We start from the raw sequence: 16,240 nt of genomic DNA, 5'->3' as shown, positions 1-16,240 counted from the left end.
GTATCCCTGATTCCTTCACCTGCGGGAAGTGTGTCCAGCTGCAGCTATTGTTTGACCGCTTGACGGCTCTGGAGCTGCGGATGGACTCACTTTGGAGCATCCGCGATGCTGAGAAAGTCGTGGATAGCACGTTCAGTGAGTTGGTCACACCGCAGATAAAAATTACTGAGGGAGATCGTGAATGGGTGACCAACAGACAGAGGAAGAGTAGGAAGGCAGTGCAGGGGTCCCCTGCGATCATCTCCCTCCAAAACAGGTATACCGTTTTGGATACTGTTGGGGGAGATGGCTCACCAGGGGAAGGTGGCAGTGGCCAGGTTCATGGCACCGTGGCTGGCTCTGCTGCACAGGAGGGCAGGAAAAAGAGTGGCAGAGCTATAGTGATAGGGGACTCGATTGTAAGGGGAATAGACAGGCGTTTCTGCGGACGCAACCGAGACTCCAGGATGGTATGTTGCCTCCCTGGTGCAAGGGTCAAGGATGTCTCGGAGCGGCTGCAGGACATTCTGGAGGGGGAGGGTGAACAGCCAGTTGTCGTGGTGCATATAGGCACCAACGATATAGGTAAAAAACAGGATGAGGTCCTACAAGCTGAATTTAGGGAGTTAGGAGTTAAACTAAAGAGTAGGACCTCAAAGGTAGTAATCTCAGGATTGCTACCAGTGCCACGGGTTAGTCAGAGTAGGAATGACAGGATAGCTAAGATGAATACGTGGCTTGAGAGATGGTGCAAGAGGGAGGGATTCAAATTCCTGGGCCATTGGAACCGGTTCTGGGGGAGGTGGGACCAGTACAAATTGGACGGTCTGCATCTGGGCAGGACTGGAACCAATGTCCTCGGGGGAGTGTTTGCCAGTGCTGTTGGGGAGGGTTTATACTAATGTGGCAGGGGGATGGGAACCGATGCAGGAAGTCAGTGGGAAATAAAGTGGTGACAGAAACAAAAGGCAGGAAGGGAGAGTGTACAGAACATGACCGGACAGATGGTCTGAGAAAGCAGGGCAAAGACCAAGGGAAGTCTAGATTAAACTGCATTTATTTCAATGCAATAAGTCTGATGGGCAAGGCAGATGAACTCAGGGCATGGATGGGTACATGGGACTGGGATGTTATAGCTATTACTGAAACATGGCTAAGGGAGGGGCAGGACTGGCAGCTCAATGTTCCAGGGTACAGATGCTATAGGAAAGATAGAGCAGGAGGTAAGAGAGGAGGGGGAGTTGCGTTCTTGATTAGGGAGAACATCACGGCAGTAGTGAGAGGGGATATATCCGAGGGTTCGCCCACTGAGTCTATATGGGTAGAACTGAAAAATAAGAAGGGAGAGATCACTTTGATAGGATTGTACTACAGACCCCCAAATAGTCAACGGGAAATTGAGGAGCAAATATGTAAGGAGATTACAGACAGCTGCAAGAAAAATAGGGTGGTAATAGTAGGGGACTTTAACTTTCCCAACATTGACTGGGACAGCCATAGCATTCGGGGCTTGGATGGAGAGAAATTTGTTGAGTGTATTCAGGAGGAATTTCTCATTCAGTATGTGGATGGCCCGACTAGAGAGGGGGCAAAACTTGACCTCCTCTTGGGAAATAAGGAAGGGCAGGTGACAGAAGTGTTAGTGAGGGATCACTTTGGGACCAGTGATCATAATTCCATTAGTTTTAAGATAGCTATGGAGAAGGATAGGTCTGGCCCAAAAGTTAAAATTCTAAATTGGGGAAAGGCCAATTTTGATGGTATTGGACAGGAACTTTCAGAAGTTCATTGGGAGAGTCTGTTGGCAGGCAAAGGAACGTCTGGTAAGTGGGAGGCTTTCAAAAGTGTGTTAACCAGGGTTCAGGGTAAGCACATTCCTTATAAAGTGAAGGGCAAGGCTGGTAGAAGTAGGGAACCTTGGATGACTCGGGAGATTGAGGCACTAGTCAAAAAGAAGAAGGAGGCATATGACATGCATAGGCAGCTGGGATCAAGTGGATACCTTGAAGAGTATAGAGATTGCCGGAGTAGAGTTAAGAGAGAAATCAGGAGGGCAAAAAGGGGATATGAGATTGCTTTGGCAGATCAGGCAAAGGTGAATCCAAAGAGCTTCTACAAATACATAAAGGGCAAAAGGGTAACTAGGGAGAGAGTAGGGCCTCTTAAGGATCAACAAGGTCATCTATGTGCGGAACCACAAGAGATGGGTGAGATCCTGAATGAATATTTCACATCGGTATTTACGGTTGAGAAAGGCATGGATGTTAGGGAACTTGGGGAAATAAATAGTGATGTCTTGAGGAGTGTACATATTACAGAGAGGGAGGTGCTGGAAGTCTTAACGCGCATCAAGGTAGATAAATCTCCGGGACCTGATTAAATGTATCCCAGGACGTTATGGGAGGTTAGGGAGGAAATTGCGGGTCCCCTAGCAGAGATATTTGAATCATCCACCGCTACAGGTGAGGTGCCTGAAGATTGGAGGGTAGCAAATGTTGTGCCTTTGTTTAAGAAGGGCGGCAGGGAAAAGCCTGGGAACTACAGACCAGTGAGCCTGACATCTGTAGTGGGTAAGTTGTTAGAGGGTATTCTGAGGGACAGGATCTACAGGCATTTGGAGAGGCAGGGACTCATTAGGAACAGTCAGCATGGTTTTGTGAGAGGAAAATCATGTCTCACGAATTTGATTGAGTTTTTTGAAGGGGTAACCAAGAAGATAGATGAGGGCTGTGCAGTAGACGTGGTCTACATGGACTTCAGCAAAGCATTTGACAAGGTACCGCATGGTAGGTTGTTACATAAGGTTAAATCTCATGGGATCCAAGGTGAGGTAGCCAATTGGATACAAAATTGGCTTGACGACAGAAGACAGAGGGTGGTTGTAGAGGGTTGTTTTTCAAACTGGATGCCTGTGTCCAGCGGTGTGCCTCAGGGATCGGTGCTGGGTCCGCTGTTATTTGTTATTTATATTAATGATTTGGATGAGAATTTAGGAGGCATGGTTAGTAAGTTTGCAGATGACACCAAGATTGGTGGCATTGTGGACAGTGAAGAAGGTTATCTCGGATTGCAACGGGATCTTGATAAATTGCGCCAGTGGGCCGATGAATGGCAGATGGAGTTTAATTTATATAAATGTGAGGTGATGCATTTTGGTCGATCGAATCGGGCCAGGACCTACTCCGTTAATGGTAGGGCGTTGGGGAGAGTTATAGAACAAAGAGATCTGGGAGTACAGATTCATAGCTCCTTGAAAGTGGAGTCACAGGTGGATAGGGTGGTGAAGAAGGCATTCAGCATGCTTGGTTTCATTGGTCAGAACATTGAATGCAGGAGTTGGGATGTCTTGTTGAAGTTGTGCAGGGCATTGGTGAGGCCACACTTGGAGTACTGTGTACAGTTCTGGTCACCCTATTATAGAAAGGATATTTTTAAACTAGAAAGAGTGCAGAAAAGATTTACTAGGATGCTACCGGGACTTGATGGTTTGACTTACAGGGAGAGGTTAGACAGACTGGGACTTTTTTCCCTGGAGAGCAGGAGGTTAAGGGGTGATCTTATCGAAGTCTATAAAATAATGAGGGGCATAGATAAGGTCGATAGTCAAAATCTTTTCCCAAAGGTAGGGGAGTCTATAACGAGGGGGCATAGATTTAAGGTGAGAGGGGAGAGATAAAAAAGGGTCCAGAGGGGCAATTTTTTCACTCAAAGGGTGGTGAGTGTCTGGAACGAGCTGCCAGAGGCACTAGTAGAGGCGGGTACAATTTTGTCTTTTAAAAAGCATTTGGACAGTTGCATGGGTAAGGTGGGTATAGAGGGATATGGGCCAAGTGCAGGCAATTGGGACTAGCTGAGTGGTATAAACTGGGCGACATGGACATGTTGGGCCGAAGGGCCTGTTTCCATGTTGTAACTTCTATGATTCTATGATTCTATCTGGACGCCATTCAGCCCCTCGCGCATGTTACATAAGAACAAGAGGAGTCCATTCAGCCCCTGGAGCATGTTACATGGGAACATGAGTTGACAATTCAGCTCCTCAACCTGTTCCGCCATTCAATTAGATCATGGCTGATCTGTATCTTGACTCTATCTACCCGCCTTGGTTCCTTAATCCTTAATGTCCTTGCCTAACAAAAATCTATCAATCTCCGTTTCGAAATTTCGGATTGACCCCCCGACTCAACAGAATTTTGTGGGAGAGAGTTCCAGATTTCCACTACCTTTTTGCGAAGCAGTGTTTCCTGACATCACACCTGGACGGCCGAGCTATAATTTTAAGGTTATGCCCCTTTGTTCTGGACCCCCCCAACAGAGGAAGTACTTTCTCTCTATCTGCCCTATCAACTCCTTTCATCATCTTAAACACTTCAATTCAATCACGCCTTAATCTTCGATATTCAGGGGAATACGAGCCTTGTCTATTCAACCTGTCCTCATAATTTAACCCTTTTAGCCCGGATTTCATTCTGATGAATCTGCGCTGCAGCCATTCCAAGGCCAATATATCCTTCCTGAGGTGCAGTGCCCAGAACTGAATGCAGTCCTCCAGATGGGCTCTAACCAGAGCTCTGTGCAGCTGTAACATAACATCCACCCCTTTGTATTCTAGCCCTCGAGAAATAAAGGCCGACAATCTATTAGTCTTTTTAATTGATTTTGTAACTGTCCACTAGCTTTTAATGATTTCTGTACTTGGACCCCTAAATCTCTCTGCTCCTCCACAGTTCCGAGCTCCTCACCATTTAGAAAACTCTCTGAGCTATCTTTCTTAGATCCGAAGTGGATGACCTCACATTTCCCCACATTGAACTCCATTTACCACAGTTTTGCCCACTCACATAATCTCTCAATGTCCTGGGAATGGTTGGTGCCTTTGTTTGGTTGGAGAATGCTTTACATCAGATCGTTATTTTAAAAGAAAATAGTATTGATTTGTAATTTGTATGTTTTGAACAAGATCATTATTCCCCGATCAGTAAAATGTCCGTGTTTTTCAGATGGTGGCGACAGTTCAGAGATAGTTGCCTTTTTGCCTCCGTTAATGAAATTACATTTTGCTGATTTTAAATCAGTTGTACTTCTAAGCTTGAAAAAGCAGCTCTTCTGTTAGGTGAGGCTTCACTCCCAATGTCTCAGTGTTTCCGCTTGTCCTGATATCAATGTAACATTTGAAGGGCTCCAGGTAATGAACAGTGAAACCCCTTCAGATTATCTCAGCCCACTCGTTCTATCCAGTGCCTAATAGTGCCTGCTCTTCAGAGGGTGACAGATTCACACTACACTGGACCTTGTTTTAGACTTTAACTGCCAAACCAATTGATGAAATAGTAAGAGAACAAACAAATAGTTGCAGTAAGACAACAGTTTTACTGTAAAGCTCAACCAGACAATTATTCGAAAAGAAATTAATAGATAATTCACAAATACTATACGAAACTGTGACCAAACTTTCGAACATCCGAGTTTGTTGTTATCTTTTTCCCACAAACTATGGAAGCTGTCGACTTGATTAACATTCTCAGAGATTCGAAACAGACTCACCAGTTTGAAAAAGACAGGCTGATAAATGCCTTCAAAACAGTGACTGGGAGCCAGTTATTTTAAGTAATCATCTGTTCAATTCAAAAGAAGCTGCCAATCAAAACTGTAGGAGAAGAAATGACCCCGGAGGTTTGTATCTGAATCAAATGTTTGACTTTCTGAGGTGGAGCCTGCCTTTAAGAGGTGCAGCCTGCCTTTAAGAGGTGTCGGCTGCCTTTCAGAGGCGCTGACCACGCAAGCAATATTGCCCCCCCCCCCTTGCTGGTGAGAAGCCGCTCAACAGCGCACACTTCCTGCTCGCAGGAATCAGGTGAATCACCAGGCAGCACCAATCTCACGTGCTGTCTGCATCTCAACGACCGGGTGCAGGTTAATCACATGGGGGTTAATCGACCATCGCGCCCGCATTCGGGGGTTATCGAATTTAACCCCGTGCATATCTTTATATATATATTTACATAGAATACAGCACGGCACAGAAAAAGGCCATTCAGCCCATCTGGGTCAAGAAGTTCCCCTGAATTTCTTACTTGAAAACAACAGCTTCAGGAGTAGAAAATATAATACAATATATAATCTAATAATATATTGATATATGTTTAACATCGAATGTACAGTACAACACAGTGCAGAGGCCATTCGGCCCGACTGCTATTTCTATTTTACAACAACTACTTCTTGTATGTATAATACAATATCATATATCTTTATATAAATATTACATAGAATGCAGCACGTCACAGAAACAGGCCATTCGGCCCATCTGGGTAAATATTTTCCCCTGAATTCCTTATTTGACAACAACAACAAATTCTTGAATATGTAGTATAATACAATATATAATAGAATTATATAGTTATATATATTTTACATTGAATGTACAGCACAGCACAGTATAGCACAGAGGCCATTCGGCCCGATTGCTATTTCTATTTTACAACAACATCTTCTTGTATATATAATATATATTGCATAGAATACAGCACGGCACAGAATGAGATCATTCGGCCCATCTGGGTAAAGAAGTCTCTCCAGGATTCCCTGTTTTACTACAACAACATTATATATATTTGTATACTACATAGAATTACATCGAATGTGCAGCAGAGAAACAGGGGCCTTTCGGCCCAACTGGGTAAATAAATATCAACATGTTCGCACAGTGACCAAGTGATCCACAGTGCACCCAGTGATAGTGCCCCATTGATCCACAGTGTCCCAGTGATCCACAGTGATCACAGAGTGACCCGATGACCCCACAGTGCACCCAGTGATAGTGCCACAATGATCCACAGTGCCCCAGTGATCCCGCAGTGTCCCAGTGATCCCACAATAACCCAGTGATCCCACAGTGTCCCAGTGATCCCACAGTGTCCCAGTGATCCCGCAGTGTCCCAGTGATTCCGCAATAACCCAGTGATCCCACAGTGCTCCCAGTAATCCCACATTGCCCAACAGTGATCCCATAGTTATCCAGTGATCGAACAGTGTCCCAGTGATCCAAAAGTAACCCAGTGATCCCACAGTGCTCCCAGATTGTCCCACAGAGATCACAAAGTAGCCGGGTGATCCCACAGTAACCCGGTGATTCCAAAGTGCTCCCAGTGATCCCACAGTGTCGCACACTGATCCCACAGTAACCCAGTGATCCCATAGTGTCCCATGGTGATCCCATAGTAACCCTGTGATCTCACAGTAACCCAATGATCTCACAGTGCTCTCAGTGATCCCACAGTGACCCAGACACAAGACCCCTCCATTGGGTGCAACCTGTGGTGAAGGCCTTGATCAGTCCCCTGTGGAGAGAAATCTTCTTGTCCAAGGAATCCTCCTCCTCCTCCCAAAAATTCTCTTTCCACATCTTCATGTTGCAGCATTTCGACAATAATTTCCTCTGGAGAGAGAAAGAAATAAGGAATTGATTAAAAACAAAGGAAGTGTTTAAAAAGGCATAACAAGAACCCAGAGCTCCCTCACACTCACACGCATTCATACTCACTCAATCATTCCATTACACAGGCAGGCAATCTCTCAACAAACATCACTGACAAACAAAATCCAAAGTTACAAAGCAGTGAATCTAAAGAAAAGAGAGAAAAGTTGGGAGAGGGAGAGATAGAAAGACACTCAGGGCAGACTGAAGAGCAAATGTTGCTTCTCTCTCTCTAATACATGTTTGCAGAGTTTTCTCTCCTGCTTTGCCACTCATTCCTTCACTCACCCCCCTCCCCATCCCTCCCCTAAAAGTTGCTGGTCTGTCTGTCTCTCCTGGTTAGTGTTTGCTGCAGGGTCCAAATAGCCACTGTGCTCATTTTATCTTCTGTTCCTGGAGCAAGGGACTAAAACCCTGGGCATTTTTTGCTATTCACCATTTTTGTTGCAGTTTGCAAAGGTGAACGAACTTTCCCTTTGCTCTTTTCTCTTGTTTTAATTAGCAGTGGATAAAAAGCCTGTAGTTTGTGGTCAACTTACAGTTTGTGGATTTTTCCAATTAGCCAAAGAGTTCAAACAAATTCATGACGTTTAAAACAGCCAAAGTAAAAAAGTTTTTTTTAAAAACCTAATACACAGCATGATCCCTCACTCAGTTACAGGGACAATCTCTCAGCAACATTCATTTACACAGAAACAAAGCCCAGTTTATAAAGGAGAAGAATCGAAACAGTAAAATATTGAGAGACAATCTTTATCAACAAGAACCTGTTGAATGTATACATTACAGCAACGACTACAACATCAATTTGCATATATGCATATATATATGTATTCCCATAATACAACTACCATTACAAAGCCTCCATAAAGGCTGTGGGGAAAAAGCAGAGGGGGAAATGGAACTAATGCAACAGCTCTTTCAAAGAGTTGGCACAGGCACAATGGGCCGAATGGGCTCTTCTTGTGCCGTACCTACTTAGGAACCATGAATCTGTGAACAACAACTTCAATGCCATGAACCTGAAACAAAATGGACACCAGTAAGTCAGTCATCTTACTGAGGGACAAGCTGGACATCTCACTGAGGGGCAAGGCGGACATTTAACTGAGGGGCAAGGCAGCCAACTTGCTGGTGGGCAAGATGGTCATATTGAACAAATTGGCCGCCATTACATTTAAACAAAATGACCGCCCTGATATTGAAACCTAATGGCCGCCAATATGGCAGCCATCTTACTGAGGGGCAAGGTGGAGCTTGTTCTGGTGAGAGACACGGAGAGGGTTCATTTGCTGTTCCTGTTAAATCACAGTTGCACTATAGTGAAAGAAACAAACGGAGTGAGACTGGCACTAGCTGGTGTTTAACATAAAGACAGCGGTGCAGTGAGGGAATTAAACACCAACATGTGAACTTCTGCAAAAAAAATGGGTTAACAATTGGTTATTTTGACGGAATGTTTACGGAGAAGGAGAGACCAGACATTCAGAGGAAAGGTCAAATGAGCCATTTGATGTCGAGAATGCAATTCCAGCTTTGATTCAATACATCTGGGTAAAATTGGACTCAATCTGAATGCAGTTCTGATCTGGGATTTGGTTCATTTCTCCATTATTCATATTTTTCTTTAATCTGAAACAATAACAGTATTTGTAACAGCAACAGATCAGGAGAGTGCTGCAGGACCCTGTCCAGTTTAGTAACACAGTAGAAGGCGTAAGACTACATTGTGATTTATTACAGAATCCAGCAGCTCACTGGGAAAGTTACACATGGTCCAGATGGAGGAGCAAAAAGGTGCAAAGTGATTTTACACTTTAATTTGGGGCAATGACTTTTTGTCTCCACGAGGTTTAATTTTAAATTTAACTTAATTGGCTCTTTTTCCTAAAGAAACTTCAGGCACAAACCATGGCTTCATAAAGAAAACAATCATTTCTTATTATTAATAGCGCAGAAAAATTGACATTACAATTTAATCAACACCTTGGGTTTATGCCCGATTTAGAATTGTTTCAACCACAATAAAACAACACATTCTGAATTCCTAAAATGGATAACCGTTTGGAAATCAAATGTCTATCTTTGACTAAGCCCTTAACGAAAGTTTTATACTAATGGTTGGCTCAGTCTTGCCGGGAAGATTCCAGTTATTTTTGTGGATAATGTTGTCGTGTAGCGTGACTTTCTCTTGTATTCGGGTCATCTGCTTCACAGGCAATCTGTAAACCTGCATCGAGGCATCAAGTTGGGAGGTAGCGAGCAGTCATGAAGATTCAAGGTGAGGTGTTGCTGTCAGGAAGCGAAAGGTGAGCTTGGAGCAGTCGTGGTGGATCTGCGTCTCTCCCCACTCAACAACTGCCCAGCTTTAAAGACCGTTTCTACACAGAACAACACCTCTGGGACGGTGACATGTCAACAATAGGTTCCAACAAATACAACCCAGGATTGATTGACACTTCACTTGTTTTCTCTCAGTGTCCACAACGGAACCAAATCAAGTCGGCAGGAGTCCATACGACCTCGAGCCCTTCTGGAACCGTTATTATTGTTATGGTGACCTATCATCTGCTGTGTGGTGTTTCACAACGTGTCAGTAACAATTATTTTAATAGTCCTTCTATCAGCCCTTCCTCCTTTTAATCGTCCTTTTCCTTCAGACATGCTCAAGCCGATTTAGTCCCAGGCTTTCGTTTATCAGATGAATGTTTACTACACAGAGCAGCTGGGAAACTCCTACAGTAAGTAATGGTCAGGGTCATGTACACAAGGCTGAGTGACTTTATTGTGCAGCCTCCAGGCATCACCTTTTTCTTTGTTCTTCTCTGTGGATCTACCTTTCGTTTTTCATTCTTTCTATCTGTTTCTTCCTCCTTCCCTTCTCATCTGTCTTTATTTCATTCCGTTTGTTTCTCACTCTCTCCAGCTTCACTTCTGACTACTTCTTTCCCTCTGTTTCTATTTCACTTCTCGATCTTTTCTTTGCATCTGTTTCTGTATTTCATTCCATCTCTCTCAGTCTCTGTTTTAATCTTTGTGTTTCTCCCCTCTCTCCTGTTATCTATTATTTTCCTTTTTTCTGTTCCTCTTACTGTCTGTTTATGTTTGACACTGTCCTGCTCTGCCTCACTCTCAGTCTCTAGTTATTTTGAATTGATTTCTTGTGTCTATTTACCTCTTCGCTCCAAACACTTTGTAATTATTTGTCAGTGTCTCTCTCTCGTTCCATCCATGTCTGTGTTGTCTATCTCTCATTATATATATATATATGCTTTCTTTCTCCATTTATTTTTCTCTCCATCTCCGAGTAACTCTGTCTCTGCCCCTCTTTGTTTCTGCACTTTTATAATTGGTACACTTATTTTGCTCTTGTGTTCTCTCTCCGTCTGTCACACTCTCTGTCTCTGTCTCTCCCTCTCTCTGTCTCTCTGTCATCCTCTACCTGCCTCTCGCTTTCGGTCTCTGTATGTCTGCCTCTGTCTGTCGCTCTCTCTCTGTCTCTCTATTTCCCTTTCCCCCTCTCTGTCTCTCTGTCTCTTCTTCTCTCTCTCTCCCTCTCTCTCTCCCCCTCTCTCGCACTCTCCCACTCTCTCCCCCTCTGACTCTCTTTCTCTGTCTCTCCGTCTGTCACTCTCCATCTCCCTCTTTGTCTTTGCATCTCCATCTTTCATTCTCTCTGTCTCCCTCTCTCTCCCTCTCTCTGTCTCTCTCTAATTGCCTCTCCCTCTCTCTCCCTCTTTCACTATCCTGCTCATCTTCTTTCTCTCTCTCTCTCTGTCTCTCACGCTCTCTCTCTCTATCTCCATCTCTCTCTCTCCCCCTCTCTGCCTTCCTCTCTCCCACTCTCTCATCATTTACGTGCAGTACACACATTCTGATCAGATCCACAGAAGTGACTTTGATTTCCAGCTTTGCACATTTTGCCTTGATTTCAATTAGTTCAAGTCCAGCTGAGCGCTTTAGTTCCGCCATTTTGTACAGCAATTCATGTGTCATCTGTAAAGCAAATCCAACCTCAATAGGTCAGATTATCAATAAAATATAATTTCAGGATTAGATTTAAGATCATTTCAGGGCTCTGTGCTGCTAATATAAAATGTACTTTCCATCCCCCGGGAAGTGTAGGGGATGGAGTATGAAATGGGATTTAGTTCTAGTGCTTGAAACCCTTCAGCTCTTTCTATGATTTCACTAATTTAACAATTAGATTGAGTGGGTATTTCACTGCGTTCTTCAGCTCCTCTCTGAATTTAGTCTGGGTCAGGACATAAATACACGTGTTTGTGCAGGAACTGAGAAGATGCAGCATCTTTGCCGTGCGATCTGTGAGATAAACAGGGTCGGTGTAGGAGTAATAATACCGAATGTCTGCAATTCGCACATAAATGTAAAATACAACATATGTCAGCCACAACAGTATAAAACTGCCCGATATACTGAAGAGCAAAATGATGGATTTCATTCGGTTCTCCATCTCTGGGTCCTTGTGATTCTCTCCATTACTGCGGCCCAATAGTCCCCTGCGGACTCGACTGGACATTAAAATACGCCTGACTGTCAGAACATTGAGCAGAAAAATCAGACAGAACGGGACACAAGGGGTTAAAATTAGGTCAAACATGTCAAATGCGGCCCATGCGGGGGAAGAACGGAAGCTCGGTTTAATCTCACAACCCCAGGGAACATTATCAATTACATAGTCAGGTTCAAATGTAAAGTACCAGGGGACATTCACCAAACAGCCCAGCACACTCACTGTTCCCAGAACCACAGCCGCCGTTCTCTCGGTGCAATATTTAGTTTTCAGTTTCTCACAACAAATGGCCACAAATCGATCAAAGGTGAAAGTGACTGTGAGCCAAACAGAAACCACGAAGGCTGCACCACTCAAGAATATAATAAAACTACACACAGGAGTAATGTGCAGGAATGGCCATGGCCGATATATCGCATTAATTATCACCAATATGACACGAATGATAACGACCATGAGATCGGCCACTGCCATTCCCACCAGGTAGACACTGATACATTTGGAGAGACCGCACTTTCCTCGGGACAGGATCACAATCGCCACCAAGTTAACTGTAAGACAGAGAAAATGAAGCAGAGAAATTACTGCTCAGACCTGGAGACAAAGCAGCAGTTTGATAGGATCTGGGGTGAAATTTCCAGCTTTGTTGCTGCATCGAAGGGTGGAAAGTGATTCATTGACCTGGGCAGCGCTTTCGGGCAGAGAGATGTTTTTAAACACAACGATCAATAATGAATTGGGAGATGGATACAGAAAGTGAATAAAGTGAACACCGGATCCACTGGAACGGCTGAGTGAGGGCTCGGTGCCTGTCAGGGAGGGAGAAATGGTTTTACACACCTGGAATCCAGCAGATTAAAGCCGCGTTTGGGCTCCAGACGGACGGGGAAAGAAAGGGAATGGTGGAGAAGGTGAGGAGACATGGAGAAGTGCAGCTTGTGTGTTGCTCTGGGTTAAGACAGCTGACAGTGAGTGAGGTTGGGAGGGAGACAAGGAAAAGAGTAGTGTACATAAACGTGTCGGAGTTGGAGGGGAAAGAGGGGCAGGTAGATTTGGAAAACGGAGAAACTGAAGGAACGGATGAGGAGACAGAGGATTCATTGCATTGGGCGGAGAAGCTGGGATTCACAGGGAGAAACTGCAGCAGAGTGTGAGAGGAAATCTAATCTACAGGACTCACTAACACAATCCAACTGATACATTCAACAGTTCATTTCTGTGGTTATTGGTGTCAGGGAACCTGTTGAGTATAAAATGTCTTTCATAAATTTAATTTACACATTCAATTAAACTTAAATTGAAAAGTATTAATAAAATCAACCACGTTATTATTGAATTCAGCAGAGCTTTAAAAATACAATGTCCGAATAATTCATTATGATCAAGAAATTTCTGATTCTATTCTTGAACTAAATTTTAATTATGTTTAGTGTTAAGTTGGAAAACAAGGAACATTCACAAAAACAGACTGAGGACCTGACAGGGATATAAACATGAGGAGCGAGTCCCACAATAAAAACTCACCCAATCTGACCACATCATAATAACACTTTCAAATCACATTTTCTATATTTAATTGTACTGGAAGTTTCAGCAGTTCATTCTGATGAATTATTCACACCACAGCCTCTCGCTTTCCCTCTCAGTCGCCCTCTCTATCACTCACTCTACTCTCTTTCTCAAGTCCATTTTCAGATCCAGTTAAATCCTATCATCCTGTTCCTGCATTCTGTTCACCAGCCCCGTGTTCCACCGATCCTATTCTCAGTGTCAGTTTGTTAAATAGTGACGCCTCTGTGGAATAGCTTAATGTTTCTACAGATCATCCAATTCTCCACCTGTTCACCTACACTGTTCACTTCATCTACAAACCATGGAATAAACAGAATCAAATGCCTCTTCCAGACAGATCTCACAATAATTGAGATTCCTTCTCCTGTAATTATAAAGTAAAGTGATAGATGGCGGGATTGTTCAATTAACAAAACGCCAAGATCACACTTATAATCTACAGATACATAGAAGAGCTCCTGATTCCAAAAGGGGCAGTGCAAACTGAAACATCATAACATCAAAACATTTCTTTCTACAATTATGTCCAGTGACAGTCAATTAATTCATCCACAGTGAAGCAGAGAAGGAGATGTGATAGAATCAGCAGAAACCTCAGTTCAGTAACCAGAGATCTGAAGCGGCGTCAGATGCACAGATAATGAAATAATATTTCATAACAGTGATAACCAATTGAAATCCCTGTTAAACTGAAGCTTGTTATTTGGGAGGGAAGACACTGCACTCCCTCCTTGTAACACTGAGACCGCGAGCTGACTCATTATCAATCACTGAAAACACATTGATGAAAACATATTCCAGGACCGGCGAGTTCCACAACATGAAACTATTAACAGCTCCTGATGGTCTGACATCAGCTCTTAGCCCAGACACCTGACTTCAATACATTCAGTACCGTGATTATTCCAATAACAATGCCGGGGTTGGATATAGAAAGGCCACTACAGATGTGATGTAACTCCTTCAAGACCGAACTTTTAGAAGTTAAGGACATACCATTGTTCAACAACACATTCAGTATAGAGAATGATCCAGTAACAATGCGAGGGTTGGATACACAAAAATCATTCCGGATATAATGCAGCTCCTACAAGATCGAAAGAGACTTAACACATTCCATCATTCAACCAATAGAACAGAAGAGGCGATTGTGTAAAACATGCAGGGAGAAAATATAATTTGCCAAGTACAGCAACAGAGTTAACACCGATTTACACCATTACCAGCTGAGATAACGGCTTACCTGGAACTCCAAATGCTGCAAGAACAGGATAATAAATTCGTTCTATCTGATAGATTACTGGATATTCCATTTCTGTGAGAAGCGCTGACTTCTGTTGGCCTGGAAGCCACAGCTCCAGCAGGCACTCTGAGCTGATTCATTCCAACAAGCCCTGATTTATACAGTGGATAAGTCTCTAATGACACGGTTATAATCCTGACCATTGCTATCAGTTACAGTCAGTATAACAAACACATTATATCTGCAGCTTTGACTCCGATGTAAATAATGTGGTGAATAAAACACAAACATCTCAAAGCCCAGGACATTATCTTAATCAGACCTCTCTCAGGAATAATGTTTAAATCTGTTCTCATACAGGACTGATCCAATAATAATGAGCGGCTCCATTTACAATTTTTATATAATTTTATTGACCATGTTCAATCCTGGTGATTCATTTATAAATGTTACCGATTCTCCGCAGTGTAGACTGAATCCAGGGATACGAGCAGACCCGTTTCACTCTATTCCTGCAGTTTCCCAGTTAAAATATGAATTGTGAGTCTCTGACACGGGGACAGTTAAAGGGCAGATTGAGGATTGCAGCCTAGAAAAGACTGTGGGTGATATTAGGGGACGGATGCTGAACGTATCCCATTGACATTCCTCTCTCCGCTATTTTACTGCAGATGTTTACTCGTTTATTCTATATTGGTTAACGGCTCCAGTCGAATTGTTCCCGTGTAAAACCGAGCTGAGTTCATGACCGGAAGTGACCTCAACCACAAAGCCCCGTGATTCCCTCATCCGCCTCCATTCCTTCCTCAACCCATTGCCATTGGAACCCTCATCAATGCCTCTGTCCTCTCCAGAACCCATCACTCCAATGCACTCCTGACCGGCCACCCAACCTCCACCTTCCATAAACATGAGCTCGTCCAAAACTCTGTTGTCCGTGTCCAACCAGCACCAGGTCCTGCTCGGCCTCACTGACCCTCACTGGCTCCCAGTTCCATATCCCTTAAATTTATAATTCTCATCCTTGGGATTAAATCCCTCCATGGCCCACCCCTTCCCATCTCCACACCGACAGCAAACCCACCAATGACCTCATTGTTCGGACTACACTCACTTGGTTCCACTCAGCTTTCTGATCAGAACCAGGAGAAGCTTCTCTTCCCACCCTATTGCCATTATCTCTGATGTTTCTAAAGGTTCGATCCTTGGCTCCCTCCTCTTCCTCATCTACATGCTGCCCTTTGGTGACACAGTCCACAGACATAGACCAGCTTTCAGATGGACGCTGACGAAACCACCGCCTCTCTTGACCCTTCCAATGTCTTTGTGACGTCAGACCCACATCCTGTTTGAGTTGAGCCTCAATACCCTCCAGTTAAAAATTGTCCAGTCCTGATCTGTGGCTCCACATCCTAGCTACGAATTCCATAACCAC

The sequence above is a fragment of the Heptranchias perlo genome, unplaced genomic scaffold (genome assembly GCF_035084215.1).
Source record: "Heptranchias perlo isolate sHepPer1 unplaced genomic scaffold, sHepPer1.hap1 HAP1_SCAFFOLD_59, whole genome shotgun sequence".
Taxonomy (NCBI): domain Eukaryota; kingdom Metazoa; phylum Chordata; class Chondrichthyes; order Hexanchiformes; family Hexanchidae; genus Heptranchias; species Heptranchias perlo.
The sequence above is the reverse complement of the archived record's forward strand: the minus strand, read 5'-3'. Positions refer to the sequence as shown.